Consider the following 25,392-nt stretch of genomic DNA (forward strand, 5'->3'; position numbering starts at 1 on the left):
TGTTACAGTACTTTGTTTTTATAATTGTTAGTATATTATGAATAAGTAATGAAATTCATCTCATAAAACTTACATATAAAGTTATTACTCCTAAGTAGGCTAAATTTGCATTTTTTTAATTATTCAGGTTGCTTACAAATGTAAATGACATTTTAAGTATTAATGATATTGATGTGACTACAGTGCAATATTTTTTCCAAAGAAAAAAATCCCACTTATTTACAGGATAAGAAATGAGGGCTCTTAGAGCATTTATGGATGTTTAGAATAGAAAGATCTCAAATGTGCATGTGAAAGACTCATCAAGTATATCTTACAAGAGATGGATGCATAAACACTTTATAGTGGATCATTTACTTGAATAATTATTGCATTTCTTTAATTCAATAAAATAAAACTCTTTTCCCTCTTGATAACTTTTCCTTAGGAAGACGATTTGGCCACTGAAAGAATATTTGCATAGCAAAGAAATAGCTCCATTAAAGTAAATTAAAATACTCTCGATTGTGATGTCCTCATATCAGATTTAGAATTTAACATTTCAGTCCAGCTGTATTGTGTTAATAAAAACTACATAAGGCAAGATTACCTGAGTGAATACCATTTAAGAGATGATTACAGTGGTCCAGTAAAGAGATGATGATAAATTGAACTATGATTATGGCAGTAGAAATGGTGAGATATGTCTAGATTAAAGAGATGATCAGAGAGTAAATCTACATGCCTTGTCATATAAGGAAGAGTAAAATGGGCATATGTAAGATCAAGATTCCTACTTCTGTAAAAATTGCCATTGGAAGCTTAACAGGGTTTGCACTGAATCTTTCTATAGATGGCTTTGGTAGTATTTTCATATTTACATACTAAATCTTCCACTCCATGAACACAGGATATATTTTCCATTTATGTGTCCTCTTCCATTTCTTTCATTAATGTCTTACAGTCTTTAGAGTAGCCAAAAAACTGAAGAAGAGACACTTCAAGAATTCAAAACCTTCTGTGGTAGAAATAAAAATAGATGTAAGGTAAAATGTAAATCTTCTAATAAAGGCAATGGTTGAAGCAATGATCACTGAATCATCTACTGATCACTGAATCAGTGGAAATAATTGCATCACTGGAGTTTGGGAATCCTATGATGAGAAGGTGACTTTTGACCCCGGGTGTTAAAGATTGAACAGCAGTTTGCCTGTATGAGAAAATGTGAGAAAGCAATTTCAAGAGAAAGAACAGCATGTGTAAGAACACAGACTAGAAAAGGACAAGACATAGGTCAAGGATAAGAGATGTGGTTTGGCTTAGGTTATAAAGAGTTGTGAAGCCAGCAGAAGTACCATAACATTATCACCAAAATAATGATGACAATATTAACTTCTAAATTGATTATGTCCTTCTTTGTTTCCTACTATAATATATGCAATTAACAAAGTAATGATTCCAATTTTCTTGCACATTTTTAAATAAAAGTTCCACGCCTCATCTAAAACGTAGTACCTGCAAAATATCAAACAGACATTATGTTTTGATTAGCCAGATTGCTGCCCATCATCAATTACCAGTGTAAAATTATTCCCTTCTTAGATTTTTTAAAGAAGGCCAAATATGGGCTTTTCAAATACTCATTTTCACTATATTATATTAAAAAGTGTCATTTATCTCCCAGTTTGAGGAGTAAATTAAGTCTTCAATCCATTGTTTCTTACTTAGCATGAAACTCAGGGGTTTAAATTGTGTCTGCCAATTATCTTCAAATCCACTGACAAGAAATAAAGATCAAATCCACAGTTTATGGATATTAAAAATACATATAAATATATGTAATAATTAGTTACCAACATATGAAGAAACAACTCATTAAAGAGCTGCTAGAAAATAACCTGCTCAGAAATAATTCACTTTAATATATTACTGATTTTTAAAATGCTTCCTCTCTCATTCTTTATTAATGGGGATATTTGCATTCAAATAGAGATCATTTGTTTTTAGGAATTCATCTGCTCCTGCTGTTTATTTTCCACCTACTATTCAATCCTTGGTTTATAGCACAAGCATCGGTTGCAGTGAAAATGATTAGGATGTCACTAAAGTTTATGCCTTCAGGTGAGAAATATGGTACATTTTGAGTGCAGTATAACGGGGAAACTAATGTTGTGTTCATTCAAATTGTTTCAAATTAAAATAAGAAGGACTGAGAAATTTAAAGAAAATGATTCATTGTTTTATTTGAACTGATGTATTTCTGTGTGGTATATAGCTTTTCGCCACATGCCACCTGTTCTCCAGAAGTATAATCACAATATGATAGACATGCTAAAATAATCGCCTGAGAAAACCCATGAATTGCAGAGCTATGAGATCAACATGGTGACAATACCTTTCTATTGCTCTATTGTACATGTAAATCCCTGTTTATGGGATTAGGAATTACTATTTACTGGATGTAGATGTAAATTAATCAAAGTAATTCTGCACAGTGTTGATATATAGAGACTTTACATATTACCTATTTGTCAAAATGTAGACTATTATACTTCTTGTGTCTGTAATCGCTGGAGATTTAAGTTCATGGAGAGAAAATGTGACTAGAGCTGTATGTTGTAATGCCTTGTGACAAAGCCAAATGTTACCGTGTGTTCCATTTCAAGTGCAAAACTACTAATCTAATTATGAAAATGTTATTGTCTGGGCAATATGTTCTTAGTGTTATTGTAAAATACAACAGAAATGCCTGCATTAATAATATCTGTCAGGCAAAATGACAGCTAGAGAATTCAGAATTCTGATCAAGTGGGGTTTTCAGAAAAAAAAAAACACACACAACAGAACAAAATATGTTTCTGTTAAGTTGAAGAGAAAGGAAGTGCTGTTGAGTGGAGAGCATTTGAAATAGGGTAGGGTATATAGGAGATAGGGTAGGCCTCCAGCTTTAGATAAAAATGTTATTTTCAGGGACAGGAAAAAGAGTTCTGTTTGCAATCAGTTCTCAAAATTTTGGTAAGAAATTGTTTAACATAAGAAAAAGAAATTCATCCAGGTGCAGGTGTCCTGGCGTTTCACTGCATCTGTATCTTTGGGGTAAATCCCCAGCAGTACAATTGCTGGGTCTGGGCACTGAGGGGGGCACTTGATGGGATGAGCACTGGGTGTTATTCTATATGTTGGCAAATTGAACACCAATAAAAAATAAATTTATTAAAAAAAAGAAAAAGAAATTCACTTCAACTCAATCAGAAAATGAACAGCAGACCCATTCATTTCGGTTGTACAAGTCACATACTTAGCATTAAATTATCTTACACTCTCTCTCTCCCTTTCGTGTTCCCTCTCTAGCTTAGTCCCCTTTGGTAATGAAATTCCTTACCCTGCCTAACTTTAGAGGAATTAATCTATAAATATCCTCCTTTAATTTGAAGTGTAGCCCAAGAACAGGCAATTTCCCTTCTATGCTTATTCTTAGAGTAGTCTTTTTCCAACTGTAACTTATGACCTCATTGCTGGGTTGTAAAATCAAAATCATAGGTCTTGACTAGCAGTTTAGGTAATTATATTGTTGAAATAAAATACAAAATAACATATCAGGATACATCACAAACAAGAAAGATAATTATTACACCATGAATGTTGTGTTTTAGTTAGTGCTTGCGAGTGTGTATGCCTCTGTTAGAGGGATTCTAATATGGTACATATTGTTTTTATTATAGGTCATGGTCAAAATCATGACCCTCTGATTTTCTGAGCCAAATGTTATGGGGATTTGTCTTTTCCCACTCCTGGGGCATCTGGTGTGTCTGTTTCTTTCCCCTTTCTGCACCGGCAGCATCCTTCCCTCCTGCAGACAGGTCCATAGATCTCTTTAGCTCCTGACTGCATCTCTGCCCTTCCTACCATTTTCATGTGGCCTTTGGACATTTAGCCATGGAGAGTCTGTTTTCTGGGTCATTGACACTGATGCGGGTGTTATCTAGTTCTATCTGTGGGACAAAGTGAGCTTAGTGTCTTCCAATTCTGCTGTCTTCCCATTTATATAATTTTTTCCATTTATATAAAATTTAACATATATATTACAATTCTCTATATTGTGTACAAATATACATATTTAAATATAAATGCAGAATTTGGAATTTTAAATACTGCATTCATATTAGCAGTCTCCTTGAGGGGAAAATGTGTAGCGATAGGACTAGAAAGGATGTAGAGATGACTTCCACTGATTCTGTTATCCATTATTTCTTTAAAAATAAGGGGAACTAAAAATATAAAATAGTAAGCTTTGACAGACCTGGGTGCTGTTGCACATTGGTTATGTTATGTTTTGTGCTTTTTGCTTGAAATATTTCATTAAAAAAATGCTAGAGAATAGGAATGCGGCAAAGACACGGGGAAGACTAATAGTTATTGGCAAAGTGCCATGACTTAAGCTTAAGTCACTTAAGCTATGCCCTTCAACACACAATCTTAAATCCCATTGACTTCAAGAGAGGGCAGAGACTCACACCTCAAGGAAAGTCTTATTTCTAGGGAGTAAGATACTCATGACAAATAATAGAAAATTATTCTCTTAGAGAATAGCATAGAAGTCAGGGTGACAGCTGAATAACCGACTATTTGTTTTCTAACAGTTTTGGAGATTACACTAGGCATCTATATTTTTAGAGACAGAAAATTTAGTGATACTGTGTGTTACTGCCTAGGGAATAATCAGCAGTAGAAGTGATGTATGGAGCACATTTAAGGAGGTGGGCTGTGACTGCAATTAGGTGAAAATAGTTTCATTTCAGGCCAAGTGTGAAGATACCAGATAATCATAAACTCTTTTACACATTTCAAGTTTTACACTTGGCAATTTGAGTGAGCATAGTATTAGGGAAAAAAGAATAAATTACTGCAGTTACTTACTCATTTGATTCCCACCCCCCTTCTTTTCTCTATCAAACTCCAGAAGTGATTTTGCACATATGGCAAAGACAAAAAAAAAAAGAATATTATTTGGATAAACATAAAATGCTAGGGACGAAAGATCAGAAAAAAGTACCAGGAGATTGAATCTACTATTCAGTGGATGTATAAACTAAAACCATATGTGTGTATACACTCACACACATGCACACATATACGACTTTTTACAAAAGCAGTTTAACATAATCTCATCAAAGTGGTCCTCTCCAGTTTTAGTAAAGTGAAAGACAGGGCAAACAGATGCCTCTAAGAACTTCTGCTCTCTAGGATTTTTTTTGTATAACTTCAAGCATCTTTATTAAACATCTATATTTGCCCTATATCTGTATCCCTGATTGGTCAATGACAAGAAAAAAATTTATCACATAATTTAGGAATATGTTGGAACATGGATATGGATTCTCTAATTAATAAATGTTCCATAGTACCAGATGGGTCCTCTCCCTTTTGTAGTATATCTACAGAGAGCCTTGGAAATGAGATAGCCCTGTTTAAGTCTTATAGGAAAAAAATCTATTTTGGTTGAGGTTAAAATCTGAATGGTATATTAAATTCTATGAGGTATTTTCTTGGTGGGAGACACTGATCCTGACATCTGAAATCACTCTTTTTAAAACTGTTTACCATATGAATCCTGTGATCAGCAAAGTTTGAGAACTAGAGCCCCACCTTCATTCTAAAATTAAAAAAACAAAAAAAGATCTTTTTTGTCTAGTAGACAAAATTTTTAATTCTTAAAGACTTTATGAAAAAGTGGTTACAGAGTACTTCTAATTCATTTTTAAGTATAAAATGACCTGTAAAAGAAAAATTGAAGAACTGAAGACCATTGGAAACATTAGATACCTTACAAGATAATTTTAGAATATATCATCATATGTGAAACACAAATTCATAATATATGGATAGGTCATAAACTAATGTGTATATTTTTATCAAGTTTTCACCTCAAATAAATTGAGAAAACATACCAAAAACCAGTTATAGTGATCACTGATAGTACTATTTGAGATCCATTTCGATTTTGTCTTTGGGAGATTTTTAATTTCATGTGGTCAAAAGATATATTTTAGGACATGTATGTCGAAAGATTAGTAGGGGAGAAATTTCTGGCCCTACACTTTGGATGCATATTTAGTATTTGTACCCTTAAACTTTTCTCTAAAACAGAAGTAAGGCTTTTAGGAAGCATCAATGCTTGTATATTCATGGGAAAGAATGGAGAAGGTGTTTAAATCAATAAATAATTATTGTACTTGGCAATCTTGAAGTCCCTTTATGTCTTTGAGCAGTGATTGGCTTTTATCATTGACAAAGAGAAGGAAGGGAGGAAGGAAAAAGAAAGAAATAGTAATTTCTCATTTATTCCACTTTCTCCACTGCTTCCATAGGTGATCTCATCCATGCTCATAACAGGTGACTATTCCAAAATATATGTCTCGCCCAGTTATCTTAATGGCAAAACCTCATATTCAGCTGTCTACTTGATATCTCCACTTAGATGTCTCATAAAAGTCAAAATGTATACCCAAAACTTAACTCTCAATTCTTAAAGTAAACCACACACATACATATACCTACATGGTACAACATACACGTAGATAAAGACAAACCTGTTTACCCCTGAGCCTGTACCATCTCAGTAAATGACATCACTACCACTTCAGTGCTTAGGCTGGCAGCATAAGAGTCATTTTACCTCATTCTGCAACCCATAAGTGGCTTATGTAGCTTCTAACTGAAAACAATGTGAACTCCACAACTGCCTATCTGTATTGTCATGTGCTAAGAAGCAGGTCATTATGTCCTCCATAATATAAGCAATGACTTCCTAACTGATTCCCCCACTTAAATTTTTCCCCCTACTTTAGTTTTCATTGGCCACAGCTGTTAGAATTGTTTCATTAGAATATAAATCTGATTGAGTTACTCCTGGCCTAAAATCCTTAAATGTCTGCTGATTGCACTAGAATCTAGTCTTTAACACTCTTAACTTGATATTGGGCAAACTTCTTCCCATTTCTCTGGGTTCCAGACTCACTGGTATTTTTTTAAGGTTTTAGAAATGTAAAGCACTTTAGATCCTCAGAGCTTTTGCATATTTTTGCATGCTTTGCCCCTACCCCTGACCTTTTATGTCTCCATTTCATGCTTTTGGTCTCCACTACAGTGAACCTTTCTTGGATAGTCTTCCTAATCAGTCTATCCACAGTAAGTCATTACATTTTTCTCAAAATGTTTCCAGAATTTGAGAATTATTTTCTGTAATCCATGTATTACAATTTATAATTAATTTATGTGTCTGTTCATATGGTTTGTTGATATTGTCATCTCTCTCAGTAAAATTAATCTATATAAAGACCGAGGATATATTTCTTTTATTTATCCCAGTTTCTATCTTGTAACATAGATCCTGGCAACAGAGGAGAGAGATGATAGCTATTTGTTGACTGGATCAATAAATGTCTTCTTTGATGCATGATTTAATAACTTGCCAGTTTGTTAAAAGTTTTAACAGAAAAATATAAAACTTTATTTTGGGCTCTGGAGAGCCTTGTATGCTACATATTATTTATAATTACCTGTAGTGTATTAGCATAGCAAATATGATATACAAAAAGGGAATTTGAAATGAGTTACTTTAAAGTCAGTAGATTTACCAGTGGATTCTACATTTGAAAGTAGAATACATACATGTGTGAGTATCTGGGAATTCAGAAGACTAGAACTTATCTTGTCCTACACATTAATAATTTAATGTTTTGCATTCTTATACAGGGCAAACTCTCTACCCACAGAATATTTAGGAAATGCAAACTGGCTATGCTAAGACACAGAAGGGTTTTTCCATATTTAGGCAGCATCTGATTAGAGCTGATTATAACTTGCCTGTCCTTCCTTTTCACTTCCCTCCTACCTCTTACTTCTCTCCTTCACTCTCATCAGTTACAAATATGGATCAGCCCAAGGATGTTGGGTCACATGGCTGACAAACAGCAGTAATCAACAGAAGCTTCATTATTGTTTTAGAGTCAGCTGCCTGCTGAGATTTAACCGATTAATCTTTCCCCAATAATCAAGATATTAGTGAATTTTTCTTTATTCGTGATTTGGGCTTATATTTGTCCTTTGTCCACACCTTCTCATTACTTCCACTGATTGCAGGTAAAATATTCTACTAAATTTCACTTACAGGCATTCCCCATCCCTGCCTATTTTGCTCATAAACTTTTATAATGATGACAAAATTTCACAATGATATAGATATGTAGTGGCTTTTGTATCTATCCAGGTGAATAACACTTAAATTTACTCAACCCTGTTTCCCTTCCTTCTTTACCTAAACCTGGATGTAGGCAACTCAGAACATTTAGAAATTCATCAAGGAGAAATCATAACTCAACATATACTAGGTAAACTTGCAGGAGTAAAATTTCTTATATCCATAACAGTGTTGTACAGGTTTTATCCCTAGATTCTTTGTCCTAAGAATTAGTTATGCTGAGAACTAAAATTAGCAATTAAACTGATAAGAACAGATACCACACTTAATCTTAAGCTGGAGGCATCACAATTCCAGACTTCAAGTTATATCACAAAGCTTTAACAATCAAGATGGCATGGCGCTAGCACAAAAACAGACAACATAGATCAATGGAACTGAATAGAAAACCCAGAATGGACACACAACATTCAATTAAACTTTGACAAAGCAAGAAGAATATTCAATGGAAAAAAGACAGTCTCTTCAACAAATGGGATTGGGAAAACTGGAATACATGCAAAACAATGAAACTGGGCCACTTTCTTACACCATACACAAAAATAAATTCAAAATGGATGAGAGTCTTTCCTCCTTTATCGAATATTAGTTGCCCATAAAGTTCAGGGTCCACTTCTAGACTATCCATTGGAAGAAAGACAGTCTCTTCAATAAATGGTGCTGGGAAAATTGGACATCCACATGCAGAAGAATGAAACTAGACCACTCTCTTTCACCATACACAAAGATAAACTCAAAATGGATGAAAGATCTAAATGTGAGACAAGATTCCATCAAAATCCTAGAGAAGAACACAGGCAACACCCTTTTTGAACTCGGCCATAGTAACTTCTTGCAAGATACATCCACGAAGGCAAAAGAAACAAAAGCAAAAGTGAACTATTGGGACTTCATCAAGATAAGAAGCTTTTGCACAGCAAAGGATACAGTCAACAAAACTCAAAGACAACCTACAGAATGGGAGAAGATATTTGCAAATGACGTATCAGATAAAGGGCTAGTTTCCAAGATCTATGAAGAACTTATTAAACTCAACACCAAAGAAACAAACAATCCAATCATGAAATGGGCAAAAGACATGAACAGAAATCTCACAGAGGAAGACCTAGACATGGCCAACATGCACATGAGAAAATGCTCTGCATCACTTGCCATCAGGGAAATACAAATCAAAACCACCATGAGATACCACCTCACACCAGTGAGAATGGGGAAAATTAACAAGGCAGGAAACAACAAATGTTGGAGAGGATGTGGAGAAAAGGGAACCCTTTTACACTGTTGGTGGGAATGTGAACTGATGCAGCCACTCTGGAAAACTGTGTGGAGGTTCCTCAAACAGTTAAAAATATACCTGCCCTACGACCCAGCAATTGCACTGCTGGGGATTTACCCCAAAGATACAGATGCACCTGCACCCCGATGTTTATAGCAGCAATGGCCATGATAGCCAAACTGTGGAAGGAGCCTCGGTGTCCAACGAAAGATGAGTGGATAAAGAAGATGTGGTTTATGTATACAATGGAATATTACTCAGCTATTAGAAATGACAAATACCCACCATTTGCTTCAACGTGGATGGAACTGGAGGGTATTATGCTGAGTGAAGTAAGCCAGTCGGAGAAGGGCAAACATTATATGTTCTCATTCATTTGGGGAATATAAATAATAGTGAAAGGGAATATAAGGGAAGGGGGAAGAAATGTGTGGGAAATATCAGAAAGGGAGACAGAACGTAAAGACTGCTAACTCTGGGAAACGAACTAGGGGTGTTGGAAGGGGAGGAGGGCGGGGGGTGGGAGTGAATGGGTGACGGGCACTGGGGGTTATTCTGTATGTTAGTAAATTGAACACCAATAAAAAAAAATGGATGAGAGACCTAAATATGAGACAGGAAACCATCAAAATCCTAGAGGAGAATACAAATAATGATATCTTTGACATCAGCCAAAGCAACTTCTTACTAGATATGTCTCTGGAAGCAAGGGAACAAAAGCAAAAATGAACTATTGGCACTGCTTCTCCTCCCTCTTCCTGTGTCTCTGCCTCTCTCTGTGTCTCTCATGAATACATAAATTAAAAAAAATCCTTAAAAAAAAGACTTACAGCTTATTCTCTGTATGCAAAATGGTATAGGAATATACCTATATACTCTTATCTAATTTCATCACAACAATAAAAAAAGATATTATTCTTTCCATCTTCCTAGTGGAAAAAATATTGAGAATTAGAGAGTTTCAATAATCTGTTTAAAATTTCATTGCAATTCCAGTGCATATCGCTCTTATACTGTTTTTATTATTATTATTATTATTATTATTATTATTATTATTATTATTATTTACCATGCTCCTAATACATATCATTTAAGGACATAACACAAAAGTACACATGGCTAAAATAACTATCTGGTTATGCAATGGGAGACTCATAGTAATATACAATAGCATTTATATGAGAGAGAAAGTCTAATTATAGTACAAACAGGTGGAGCCTAGAGGCTCTGCAACTCAATTGCCTAAGATTGAAACCCAACTTTGCCACTTAAAGCTGTACCATAAGTTAACACACATAAAACCTTTAAAGAGTATATAATATAGAATAAGTGTTCCAAAATATTCACTATTAAGAAATTTTTTGTGGTGATTGTTGCATAATACTTACTTTAAGAGAATTCCAATATCCATGAGTGGGAACACATAAGCACAAATTTTTCCACTTAGTTTTCTACATGCATTGTATGGACGTTTTATGAGTACTTAAAAAAAAATTCAAAAAGCCTTTAAATCAAGCTTGAATTTCTAGGACTCTGAGGTTGTCACTCTTAAACCTTTTTAAAAAATTTTAACAAAAATGTTAATACAAGAATAGATGCATGAAAAGAAGAAGGAAGGAGGGTGGGAACAAGAGAGGAAGGAAAGAAGGAAGGAAGGAAGGAAGGAAGGAAGGAAGGAAGGAAGGAAGGGAGGAAAAAAAGTTATTTTCCATTTCTATTTATGTTATATTAGATAAAGTGCTGACTGTAGAGACATAAGACTTGGATTCAAGTTCAACTCTCAACATTTTAATTTACATTGGACCAAAGAGAATGCACAGTCTCTTAGCCTCAGGTTTCTTACCTGTAAAATGATAATAACAATATGTGAAAGATTTGACAAAGTTCATAGAACACTTATGAAATGAATTTCTAATTATTTCCTAAGGCTGATGATTTCTTTTTAAAAAATATCCTTTTTTTAAGATTTATTTATTTATTTTAGAAGGAGAGAGTGAGTGGGGTGAGGGGGAGAGAGAGAAAAAATCTCCAGCAGACTCCTTGCTGAGTGTGGAGCCCCATGCTGGGTTCAATCTCATGACCCCAAGATCATGACCTGAGCTAAAACCAAAAGTCGGGTGCTAAATTGACTAAGTCTCCATCAGGTGCCCCTGATGGTTTGTTTTCTAAAGCCATTAATTCTTTTTTTTTTTCTCCTACAAGTTCTGATAGCCATGAGCTAAGATAATCTTATAGAAATAATTTCATATAATGACTACAATTAACAAGTGAAACCCATAAAAGCAATACAATGATTAAAATAGGTGTGCATATGTTTATTTGATCATGTGTATTTCTAAGGATTTCTTGGCTTATTTTTTTGTCATGTGCTCCTTAGTTCTTTTAAGAACTATTTGTATAATGTTGGATATATAACCAGACTATAAACATTGTCATCATGATAAGCTCAGGAAATATAGACTTCTAAGGGCACAAAAACATAATCTAGGATGAATCACACACTACTTCATCTCCTAAAATGACACATTAAAAAAAGGGTGGATATCATAGATAACCTATTTTCATTAATCCAGTAAAGTACCAAACAATAGGCTAACCTCTAAAATCATTATATAGTGAATTGAAACAAACCTCCAAGAGCACAGACAACAGAAGTTATAGATGCCTGCTATATTATCTTCTGGGTGGCTTTTCAATTCAGGAAATTCCCAAATAGAGGCCATTATATTAATCTCTGTGGGAAGAACAAGGGGCTCCATCCTGCTAATGATATCTGCTGAGAGAACAAGATGTAATTGAGAAGCATATCAGAAGCTTTTGAGTATTCAGGAACAGGAAATATATCATTTAAAAAATTAAGTAATTAAAAAAAAAAATAGGGCAGCCCGGGTGGCTCAGCGGTTTAGCGCTACCTTCAGTCCAGGGCGTGATCCTGGAGACCAGGGATCGAGTCCCACGTCAGGCTCCCTGCATGGAGCCTGCTTCTCCCTCTGCCTGTGTCTCTGCCTCTCTCTCTCTCCCTGTCTCTCTCTCTCTCTCTCTCATAAATAAATAAAAATCTTAGAAAAAAGATTTAAAAATTAAGTAATTGATCAAGTAATTAAATGGATATGCATTTGATTTTAAATACTAATTTACTCCATTAATAGCTTTCCTAGTTTTTGGTATAAATTATAGCAGACACTTAAAGACATAATGCTAGTTTTAATGTTTACTGAAATAATAGAATGGTAAGTTTTTGTTTTGTTTTTTTAATCTCCCTAATCTCACTAGAATGCTGGCACATTCAGTAGCGTCACTTGGCCTTTTGATCATGGATCCCTGATATTGGCGTTGGTGCATTTTATTTACGAATCTTTAGATTTATTAAACATCCTGACTAAACTTTGGCTCTGATTATCTCAGAGTTGGAAAGAATTGCCATGATGATTTCAATTGTTTGAAATTTATAAGAGCTAAGCATTTGGCTTGGATGACAAGCCTATTTAATCAATATACTGTACTTCCTTTGTACTTACATAGTTCAGAATTAATAGAAGCTTATAAGCATAAGTATGAAGCCCTCTATTCTACTTAGTAACTATTTTATAATCTTCATTTCTTTACCTGCAAAATGGACATTCTAGTATTTCCCAGTTTTAAGAAGATTAAATGAAACAACTAATATAAAGTAAATAAATCTTAATTTTTAATTCTTGTTACCCCTTTTATTGATTGAGTTTTCTCCCTTAAATTAAGCTTTTATGCAATGAAATAAAAATAATTTAAAACTTATATAAGATACATTTTAACACATACACACACATATAAAGCATATATGCTACAATATGTTTAATTATATTTATCTGATATGTGTGTGTATAATATGTATCAGGTATTAATGGACCCTGTGAAATATAATTACATCTGAAAAAATATATATCACAGGTCTAAGCATAAAAGCGCAACATACATCTCTTGATACTATCAACATACAAATATTTCAGCACATATATGTTAAATATTTCTGACTTTCTGCGCAGTGTTTATGCTGCCAATAAACAAAACCTAAGACAGATAAGTGAGAATGTTAATTTTTTTTGCCTACTAAACATTGCATCCCAAATCTCATAAGTTCTGTTAGGAAGTAGTTTTAAAGGTGAAAAGCACAGAGATGCTCTATTATCCAAACACATGGTATTTTCTGAAACAGTGTCAGCCCTTAATGAGCGTGCATTAGATTTTCAACTAAAATGAGGTTCACTTGTGAACTATTTGTTCATTTGACCCATTGACTGTCAGGAAGAATGTAGCTAATGTTTTATATTATTATTATTAATAAACATTGCATTTGATTTGGAATGTCAGAACTTTCAGCCATGATAACATTAATTAAATATATATTACTCTATTTCCCACAAGCATAATTTGAGTAAAGACTAAGTATAAACTAATCTGGAATGTGTGGTAACTTGGTGACAGATACGGCACAGCTTGACTCAGCAATCACTGATATGTTTTGCAATTATTTTCAATCCTAGATACAACAGTTCTTGCAAATGCCAGGCTAAGGCCTGGGACATCATTCTCTGATTTGATAATCATCTCCTTGAGAAGTTCAATCTAGAAAGGACCACTGCTGAGCTGAAAGTGTCTGTGAGTGAGTGAATGAAGATCTCTATTAGACACGTGCAGTTCTCTGCATATGCAATCTTTCCTACTTGTTCTAATAACCATTTTGAAAAGTAATGTTATTAAAGAAGAAAAGTAATGTTACTGATTACAAAGAGGGGTGGGGCACGCGTAAATCTCATGTTATTAAAGCACGAAACTCCTCACGTTTTATACTTTACCAGTGTTCCGTCATCACGGGCATCCATAAATGGCAGTAATAAAAACTTTTTTCTTTGTATGTATATATATTAAAAAAATAGAATCCAAAATTTCTTAACAACTTTGATTTTTTAGTAATTTATTTTATATTATTGGGGGCAAAATATTTCAATTTTAAAGCACACGGCAAAAGTTTTCTTAACCCAGAGAATCACACTTGCTTAACAAACACTTTGATGTGCCATTTGAGTTGTTTGGTGGTAGCTTGATAGGGAATGAAATAGATTACATTATAATAAAAGAAAGGTAAATACTTTTTTTCCCACCAACTGCTAGTGATGAAAAAAAAAAAGAGGTGAGTGTAAGTGACAGAAAGAAATGAGCTCAATAAATGCTTGAGAAATGGAGATTTAAGTCAGCAGCTTTCAACCTTGCCAGAGCCAACACCCTCCTTTTATTCTATCATAAATGCTTTAATAAATTTTATTAAGATATAAATTACCTAAAATAAAATGGAAATACTCTAAGCATATAATTCAATGAGTTTTGATGAGTATGTCTATATATCTATCCAACCACCACAACACAAACTATCGAATATTTGCAGCACCTGAAAAAGTACTCTTGTATTCCATTGCAGTCAGTCCTATCTTTTCCCAGACTACCTTTGGTCTACTTTCTTTCACGATGATGAATTTTATCTTTTAAACATTTTACATAATTGCAACCACAGAATATGTGTTTTTTTTTTTTTTTTTAATCTGGCTGCCTTCACTTCTACGATGTTTCTGAGGTTCATCTATGTTGTCGCACCAATACGAAAATTTAGTAGCAACTATTTTATAGTGCTCCATTTTTATAATAAAATGATCTATAGATATGTCCTTAATTTAAGGGAGAAATGAAATCAATTTATATACCTAGATATTCTATGTGTCACAGCATGTGAATATATAGATCTATCTAATACTATGAATTAACCAGATACCTGTACCGGAACGGATCCCTTCATCATTACAGAATATCTGTTTATCCCAGGCAAAAGTTTTTGCCTTAAAACTTTTTTTTATATTAATTGTAGCTATTCTAGTTTTCTTTTAATTGAAGTTAACATGGTCTATATTTGTCATTATTTTACTTTTAAACTACCTGTGCCTTTACATTATACTTTATATGTTTATATTTAGTGTGATTATTGATAGTTAGATTTAAGTCTGTCGTCTTGCTTAGTTTTTTTCTCTTTGCCTCATTTGTTCTTTGTTCCCTTTTTCTCCTTTTTTTCCTGTCTTCTTTTTAAATTGAGGTTTTTGTTTGTTAGTTTTTCATGATTCCAATTAATTTCTATTTTTGTCTTACAAACTATGAACTTTTTTTATTGTCTTACAAACTATGAACTTTGTTTTTTTTTTTTATTGGTTTGCTTTTATTGGTTGTATATATGCTACCATCATATCATTTCAAGTGATTTACTTCGTTGCATTGAACTTGTTAGATCTGAAATTATAGTTTCCATCAAATTTGGATGATCTTGGACAATTTTTTCTTCAATGAATGTTTTATTTTCTCCTTTTCTATCCTATCCCTTGGGGGAATCCAATTACCCATATGTCAGGTCCCTGAAATTGCCCCACAACTCACTGATACTCTTCATTTTAAAGTTTTTTTTTCCCCTATGTGTTTAATTTAGATAGCTTCTATTGATGTATCATCAAGTTTCCTATTTATTCTTCTGAAATTTTCTATCTGACTTTAATCCATTCAGTACATTTTTCTTCCTCTTTACTAAAGTTTTCATCTCTCAGTTTTATTTTGGGTTTTAAAAAATATTTTCAATGTTTCCACATTACTTTTTAACATATTAAGTATGTTCTAATAACTGCTTTAATATCCTTATCTGCTAAATCTAACATGTATTAGTTCTTAATCAACTTTGATTGATTTTTATCCTAATTTAAAGTATTTTACTGCCTCTTTCTGTACCTGATAATATTTGCTTAGGTTGTAGATTTCACCTTGCTGGGAACCAAGGAGCTAGATAATTTTGTATTCTTGTAAATATTCTTGAGTTTGTTCTGGGACATAGTTAATTTACTTGGAATCATCGTGATCTTTTCATGTCCTGCTTTTAAGACTTATTTGGCAGAAGACAATCAGTGTTTAATCTTGACCTAATTATTTCCTACTACTGAAGCAAGACTTTTCTGTGCACTGTACTCAATGCCAAATGAATTATGAGATTTTCCCATCTGGCTGGTGAAAATAGGCCCACCCACCATGTGTGAATGCCAGGTATGTTTCTTCTAATCTTTTTGGATTTTTTTTTACAAGTAGTTTTCTCATATGCATGCACTAATAATTCTCTGCGGAAAATTTGAAGAGGATTCTCTGCAGATCTTTGGTGTTCTCTATGAGCTTTCCTATCTCTGGTAGTCTGTCTAGTAATTTCAGGTTACCTTATTTTCCCAGAACCCTAAACTCTATCTCTTCCTCCTCCTTCTCCTCCTCCTTCTCCTCCTCCTTCTCCTCCTCCTCCTCCTCCTCCTCCTCCTCCTCCTCCTTCTTCTTCTTCTTCTTCTTCTTCTTCTTCTTCTTCTTCTTCTTCTTCTTCTTCTTCTTCTTCAAAATTTTACTTATTTATGTGAGAGAGCATTGAGAGTAAGAGAGAGAGAGAAAGCAGAAACAGGGGTTGGAGGAGGGCAGAGCAAGAGGGAGAAGCAGACTCCCCGCTGAGCAGGGAGCTGGAAGCTAAAACACAGGGGATCATGAACTGAACCTAAGGCAGATACTTAACCAACTGAGCCCCCCAGATGCCCCTAAACTCTGTCTTTTAAACTCGGGAAGTCTGCCTATATCTGCATGCGTTCACCTCCTATGCTGCAAGCTAGAAATGTCTCAAAGCAGTAAACTGGGCCAGTCATAGGACTGGCCTTATTTTTTTCCTGTGTTTCTGGGATGACTCTTCTTTGTTGCCTGATGTCCAGATCTTGAAAACTCTTTCATAAATTTAGTTTCATTTTTCTGGTTGTTTCTGTTGGCAGAGAAATTGCTGTCCAAGTAAATCCCAGTTTAGCTGGAAGAACAAGTCTGGTTTGGTTTTGTTAGAAGAATACTTTTCACTGGGTAGAAAGTCCTACGTTGGTAGTTACTTTCTTTCAACTTTTTATGATATATGTTTCTATCTCCTAAAATTACATTCTTTCTTTCCTTTTTTAAAAGCACTCTCTAAAAAAATAAATAAATAAAATAAAAGCACTCTCTACACCCAATGTGGAGTTCAAACTCATAACCCTGAGATCAAGAGTGGTCTGCTCTACCAACTGAGCCAGCCAGGTGCCCTGAAATTGCATTATTTCTTAAGAAGCTAATTATCACTTTTATTTTATTTTTCCTCCTCAGATATGTCTTTTTTTTTTCCTGTGGCTGCTTTGAAGAAGTTTTTGTTTTTACATTTTAGCAGCTTATAACCTACCTAAATATGGTTTTCCTTATACTTCTTTAGTTTGGAATAACTTGATTTTATAATCTGCTGTCATTTGTGTTTTTTGAAAACTCTGAGCCATCATCTCTTCAAATATTGTTTCTTTCTAGTTACTTGTAGTTACTCTTGTCTTTCTTTTTTCTTTCTAAAAACTTATATTATCAGTATGTTATGCTAGAAATTGTATTGCCTACATCTTTCTCATTTTTTTCTGGTTTTCTAACTTTTGTCTTTTTGTGTTTTCTTTTGCATACTATTTCTTACCTATACTTCAGTCGCAGATAATCTTTTCTGTTATGTCTAATCTATGTTTGAATCGTCTATTAAATGAATAAATACACCTGTAAATTTTTTAAATATAGAATTTTCCTTAAAACTTTAAAATAGTTTGCATTTGACTGTGGGAATTCTCTACCCTGTTTCTCATTTTTTTCCTAATGTATTATTTTTTAGAATCCATTTCTGTACTCAATCTACTCTTTATTCTTGCTCTTGACATCAATTAGGATATATCATCTTTTTGTATGCCTGTTTATTTTGTATTATATACTGACAATGCTGACAATGATATCATAGAGATAAATTGAGGCCTGGAATAGTGTTTTCTTCTAGAATGCATTTTTTGTGATTATAGAGTAGATAGGATTACTTGCAACACAAAATCACCTTTATCCAATCAGGGCTTAAAGTATTTTGAAGCTGGGCATCAGTCCTTATAACATATTACTTGTGAACTGATACAAACCTATCTTTTTAATTCCCATATCCTTGATTGTATGCCTGTACATAATTTTTAGTACATCTGAACAACGTTGCCTGACCATGCAATTTCCCATCTCCTTTCTTTGGCACCTATTTCTCCATTTACCTGAAATGTCATTGCCCACACCGAGAAACATCATGCTCATTTTTTTATATCACAGATTAAATGTCAACTACTCTGTAATACCTTCCTCCTCCCCCGCTGTTGGAGCAAATAGCTTATTTCCCTAGATTCTCATAGCCTTTTTAGCAGAAATGCGTAGCTAGTACTTTTACATTCTGTTATTAGGTATCTCTTGTCTCTTTATAATATAAGCTGTTTGAGGAAAGAACTAGGTCAAAGTTGTAATTGTAATAGGGGACCAAAACCTCAAAATCTTCATGTCCCCAATGTGTAATACATTACCTGAAATATAGTAGGCTGCCTAATAATGGTTGCTGAATTGTGGTCCTGGGGTTTCATTGCTGTATTCTTTAGTACATTTCACGCCTTGTAGCATTCTCTGGAAATATGCTTCTGTGATCTCTGACCAAATCTAACTGGAACACTTCTGTATTAAAGGACTGTGAATCCCTAGGCAGTGATTTCAGCATGCTTCCACTCTTATGCCAAATCTAAACCATATGCTGTCAAAAGCATTATTGCCCTAGGGCTAAAATCAGATCCAGAAAAATTAAGTGTTTCCATGAATTTAGGCTAATTCTCAGTAGTTACTCTTGTTCCAATTCTTGCTTTTAAATGATTTTTCAAAATACAGTAAAGTAGGTTAAAATGTCTTTTCATATAATACAAATTGAAAAAAAATCCTTTATAAAAGCAGGAGCATGTGTAGATTTTGAGCTCAGATATCAGTGGTTTTTCTAGATACCAAAGGGATTTAAGAAATTAAGTAGGTGGTGAGATAGATGGATTAAAAGAAGAAACACGAATATTAAAAAATAGACCAATTCCTTTGGGTTGGGACTCAAACCAGGTGATGAGGGGAAATACGAGAAGACACATAGATACAGGTGCCCAGAATGAATGATAAGAAACACTAAGTAATAACATTTGAAGATATTGTCATGGACACCCAATATGGGAAGATGTACATGTCTGCAAGTAGACACAGCCCACTTAGGAATTGAATGCACTCTACTCATTCAGAGGAGTAAACGATACCAGAAAGGAATATCATCTTTTATGTTTCTGAGGAAATCTGACAAAAACATGCAGGGATCTAAATTTTGTATAAGTTTGATATGAGCTTTCTAAAACTCAAATTTAATTTTGTCATCTGTTATACCCCAGACATGCATGAATATGCACACACAGACACACAGACACACACAATTTTAACAATTTCCCAGGGCTCTTGAAAGAAAGAAAGAAAGAAAGAAAGAAAGAAAGAAAGAAAGAAGAAAGAAAGAAAGAAAGAAAGAAAGAAAGAAAGAAAGAAAGAAGAGAGAAAGAAAGAAAACAAAAACAAGAACAAACAGAATCTAAAGATCTCAATATTGCCTTCAAAGCCTTGCATGACCTGAATGTGGCTGCTGTATTCAGCCCCAAATCACCATCTGCTGCCCTGATTTACTCATTTGCAGCCACCAAGACTTGAATGAAAACCCTTAACCTCTTCATACTCCCTCCTCCTTTTATCTTGTAAACCCTAAATTGCATTTCAAATCTCCATTAAATCTTCCTAACAGAAACTTGTCCTGAAATCACAAAACCAAGTCTACCTGTTACAGACTGTAATAACATCATCCAAATATCTTCCTCTTTAAATCACCAGTTTATTATTGACATCCTTAACTGGATGCTATGATTCATGAGGAAACATGAGGAAAGAGACACTATCTTTTTGCTTACCATGTTCTTCTCAGAGCTTAGTATAATGCACAGCACATCTGGGTTCATTATGGCAAGGATTCAAGAAAAAAGGATAATCAGTGTAAGACTCATTTGAACAGAGCACAGTTTAAGTTCTTGGATGTAGAAACAGAATGGCATTTCTGATACTAAGGAGGGGATACAGGGATATAACAAAACTAGCAGAAAGATGGCTGAGTTGTATATAGGGGGCTCTCCAAAGTCTGAAAAAATACCTGAAGTGAGGCAGGGCTGAAATTGTAACCTGCAGCAAAATAGTATCTGTTGTATTCAGCAATAATAAAAAATAATAATACTAATAAAGCAGTTAACATTACTGAGAATTAATCATGTGTCTACACATGGCTAGCTACCTTATATGAGGTAGGAATTATTTTTATCCCTATTTTTAAATATAATAGCACTGAAGAAACAAATTTTCCTTCTCTGAAAACATGGTTGAAGTTAATCTAAGAGGTAGCTGAGCTTAAATATGAAGCTAGGTTTTGGTATATAGTATGTTTTCTTTTTGCATAGAATGATATTATATTTTCATGAAGACCTACTCACACAACATAAATAACACAAATACTAACCTCTTTGTGAAGAATTAAGATAGAGTCAATCCCTTAATCATAACATAACTGTAATACAGCAGCATAGCATTAAAGTCTATTGTAATCACTTGTCAACATACGTTTTCTCGGTTAGATATTCCTTTTCTTAAAGGCAGGGATGATACAATGTTCATCTTTACATTCCCAGAGCATTACTATACTTTACACAAAATAAATGCTCAACAAGTGATGCTTTATTTTATAAATATTTATTTATTTATTTTTTTATGATAGTCACACACAGAGAGAGAGAGAGAGAGAGGCAGAGACACAGGCAGAGGGAGAAGCAGGCTCCATGCACCGGGAGTCCGACGTGGGACTCGATCCTGGGTTTCCAGGATCGCACCCTGGGCCAAAGGCAGGCGCTAAACCGCTGCACCACCCAGGGATCCCACAAATGATGGTTTAATAAATATTTGAGATCACATTCAAATTTAGAGTTACTTAAATAAGGTTTTTTCACTTTCTAAGTCATTGGAGATTAGTTGATTTGAAGAAAACTGTGTGTGTGTGTATGTGTGCATGTGTACTGGAACAAAACCCACCAAATATAATTCCTAAATATGCCCATATTGTATCTTAAAGAGGCATGGAGGGGATCCTTGGATGGCTCAGCAGTTTACTGCCTGCCTTCGGCCTGGGGCGTGGTCCTGGAGTCTGGGATTGATTCCCACCTCAGGCTCCCTGCATGGAGCCTGCTTCTCCCTCTGCCTGTGTCTCTGCCTCTCTCTCTCTCTCTCTCTCTCTTTCTCTCTCTGTCTCTCATGAATAAATAAATAAATCTTAAAAAAAAATAAAGGGGCATGAAATAGATAAACCAAGTAGTCATTCACTGAAAATACTGTATAAACACCTTTCAGAAAAGTTAGAGAATCTGGCCAATTTCTCCCCTTCTGAGTCCTGCTTGGCAAGAATAATAAAATATGAATGCACAAAAAGGAAATTAGCAAAGTTGGACAGCAAAAAGGAAATTAACAATAAACTGCATATTAAATCATCTTAAAGGTAATAATTTAAAAATATTATTAGAAATTTTGTGTACTTTGAAGAAACAATTGCATTTTAACTTTTGAATATCAGAAAATGAAAAAGGATCATCTCCAACAACTGAAACAACTAATTAAAACTCTTACGTGTTTTCCTCATGCTCCTAATTTGTAATAGGAGCATTTTGAATGAATAGATAATTCTCTAATACAATTCATCATTTTGCATTCTGTGTTAGTTGGGCATCTCTATGTATTTTAATTTTTTTATTTTATACATATACAGATTATTCTTTGGTTGTTTTATCCTCCATATAATAACAAATACTTGAAAAATTTGATCCTTGACTGATATTTATTGTCAAAATTTGTCTAGGAATCTGGTACTATCAGAGTATGCGTAATAGATTTGGAAATCAATATTGTTGAGAAAGCACACTTAGATCAACCCATATGAAAATAATTCCATATTGTTCAGATTAGAAATTTGGGGATCATTTATTTGAACTGAGAAGTATAAAGCCTAGAGCTTTACAAACTTACTGAAATCTCATTGAGAAAACTAAAAAAAAAAAAAAAAAAAAATGACAGGAAGGTGTTCTCAATTAATTCTCAAATATTTTCTCCTGACAGTAAGAAGAAGTTCTGAAAATTATAGGAGTCAAAGAACCTGGGTTGTCTAGTAGAAGACAAGAGTACATATTCAAAACAAATTTAGGAATTCTGGAAAAGATGTTAGAGTTAGAAGACCCTAAGCTCACCCTCATGCACTGTAGGTGGGAATGCAAACTGATACAGTCACTGTGGAAAACAGTATGGAGGTGCCTCAAAAAATTAAAAATAGAATTATCATATGATCCAGTAATTCCTCTGGTGGGTATTCACCCAAAGAATACAAAAACACTATTTCAAAAAAATCCAATGTACCCCTATGGTTATTGAAGCACTATTTACAACAGCTAAATTATGGAAGCAGTCAAGTGTCCATCGATAGACAAATGGGTAAAGATGTTGTATATATACACAATGGAATATTACTCAGCCATATAAAAAGAAACCTTGTCATTTGCAAAAAAAAAAAACAAAAACAAAAAAAACAAATGCTTCTAGAGAGTATAATCTAGTGAATAATAGTGAAATAGTAATAATAATAGTGAAATCAGAGAAATACAAATATATGATTTCATTGATGTGCAGAATTTGGGAAACAAAATAAACAAGGAAAAAAAAAAGCAAAGCCAAAAACAGACTCTTAACTATAGAGAGCAAACTAAATTGTTAACTGAGGGAATTTTGGGAGAAGGATGGGTAAAATAAGTAAGAATTAAGAGGACATCACCTATCATAATGAGCACTGAGTAATGTAAAGAATTGCTGAATCAGTATGTTGTACACCTGAAACTATCATAAAACTGCAGGTTAACGATACTGGAATTAAAATATGAATTAAAAAAATTTAAAAGCTGGGAAAACCAAATTCAGATCCATCCCATGTTGTGAATCAGATAGACAAACCATTTGTGTGAAGATGATGTAATAAAATAAGTCCCTTATTATAGGTGAGGTCTCTTGTATTTTACACCCTTAGGGTACATAAGCCATTTTGAAATTGTAATCATTAGAGACTGACTTTTAAGTTATGCTCTGGAAAGTATGCTACATAGGAAATCCTCACCTTCTTTAAAAGTCAAAAACAGGAATACTTGGGTGGCTCAGTAGGTCAAGCATCTAGCTTGGGCTTGGGTCATGATCCCAGGGTCCTGGTATCGAGCCCTGCATAGGAGTGCCTGCACCATGAGGAACCTGTTTCTCCCTTTCACTCTGCCTGACACTCCCCTCTGCCTGTGCTCTCTATCAAATAGATAAATAATATTTTAACAAAAATTTGAAAAGTCATAAAAACATACACTTAAAATAAATGTGTCTCCCTACTGTTAATTCTAGAGAAGATGCCTCAGCTAAGGACAGACAAGTCTACTTCCTGTCCCTGATATTTCCTTTCACTTTGAAAATCTCTTTTCTTTCTTTTTTTTTTTTTTTTTTTTTTAATTATCAGAACATCTGTGACCCCAGGAAGGGTGTGTAAATGTAGTACTCTCTGTTACTCTTTAACACTTAGACCTAATTTTTGTTTTTATTTTTCTCTTCTTTCATAACATTGTATGTGACACTATGAGACAATATACTATAGAAAACAACATACAAGTAAATATTCTGACTTGCTGGCCTCATTCCTACATGTTTTTGGCATTTCTTTTTGCATGAGGGATCTCTTATTACTCTGCATCCAGATGTCCCTGCCATGCTATATAATCTGAAAATCTGGATCCAGTAGATGGAAACAAAGACAAATGTAGACATTTCCTTTCTCATTTGTTAATGTAGACTTCTGGCTTCCCATCAGAAAACCCATCCATTCCTTGACTGAAAGTGTATGCATACACCTGAGGAAAACCACTGTGTGCAGTCTTAATGGCAAAAGCTTCCCATTATTAAAAAAAATGATTCTGGAAATATTCATGCAAAATAAATGATCATAATATCGCACAACTGACTACATTTGTCCAACCCATTTCCATTGCATTTTGATTTTGTCTAGAGCAATTTTCCTTATCTTCTGTTTCCATTATAATTTTACCCCTTAATAGACTATTTTCAGAGCAGTTTTAAGTTCATAGAAAAATGTGTACAGAGTTCCCATATACCAACTCTCCCCAACATGGTTTTTCCCAATATTGCCATCTTGTATTGGTGTATTTTTTTTTAATCTGATGAGCCAATGTTGATAATTATTAATTAAGATCCACAGTTTATATGAGAGTTCACCCTTGGTATAGTATAGTTCTATGGGTTTTACTAACTGCATAATGTCATGTATTAACCATTAAAATATCATACAGCATGATGTCACTGCCCTAAAAGTGACTTGTGCTCTATTTGTTCATCTTCCCTTCCCTCTGAACCCCTGACGAACACTGATTTTTTTTTTTTACTGTCTTTATAGTTTTGCTTTTTCCAGAATGTCATAGAGTTGGAACCATACAGTATGTAGCCTTTTCAGACCAACTTATTTTACTTAATAATATGTACTTAAGGTTCTTCCATGATTTTCAATGGGTTGATAGCCCATGTCATTTATTGTCGAATAATTCTCCATTATATATATGCACCACAGTTTAATTATCATTTTACCTATTGAAGGACACCTTGGTTTCTTGAAATTTTTGATAATTATAAATAACACTACTATAAACATTCGTGTTCAGGTTTTTGTGTGGAAATAAGTTGTCAATTCATTTGGGTATATCTACCAGAAAACATGATTTCTGGATTGTCTGACAAGACTATGCTTAGCTTTGGAAAAAAGGGC

This window comes from Canis lupus, chromosome 13 (assembly GCF_003254725.2).
Source record: "Canis lupus dingo isolate Sandy chromosome 13, ASM325472v2, whole genome shotgun sequence".
NCBI lineage: Eukaryota > Metazoa > Chordata > Mammalia > Carnivora > Canidae > Canis > Canis lupus.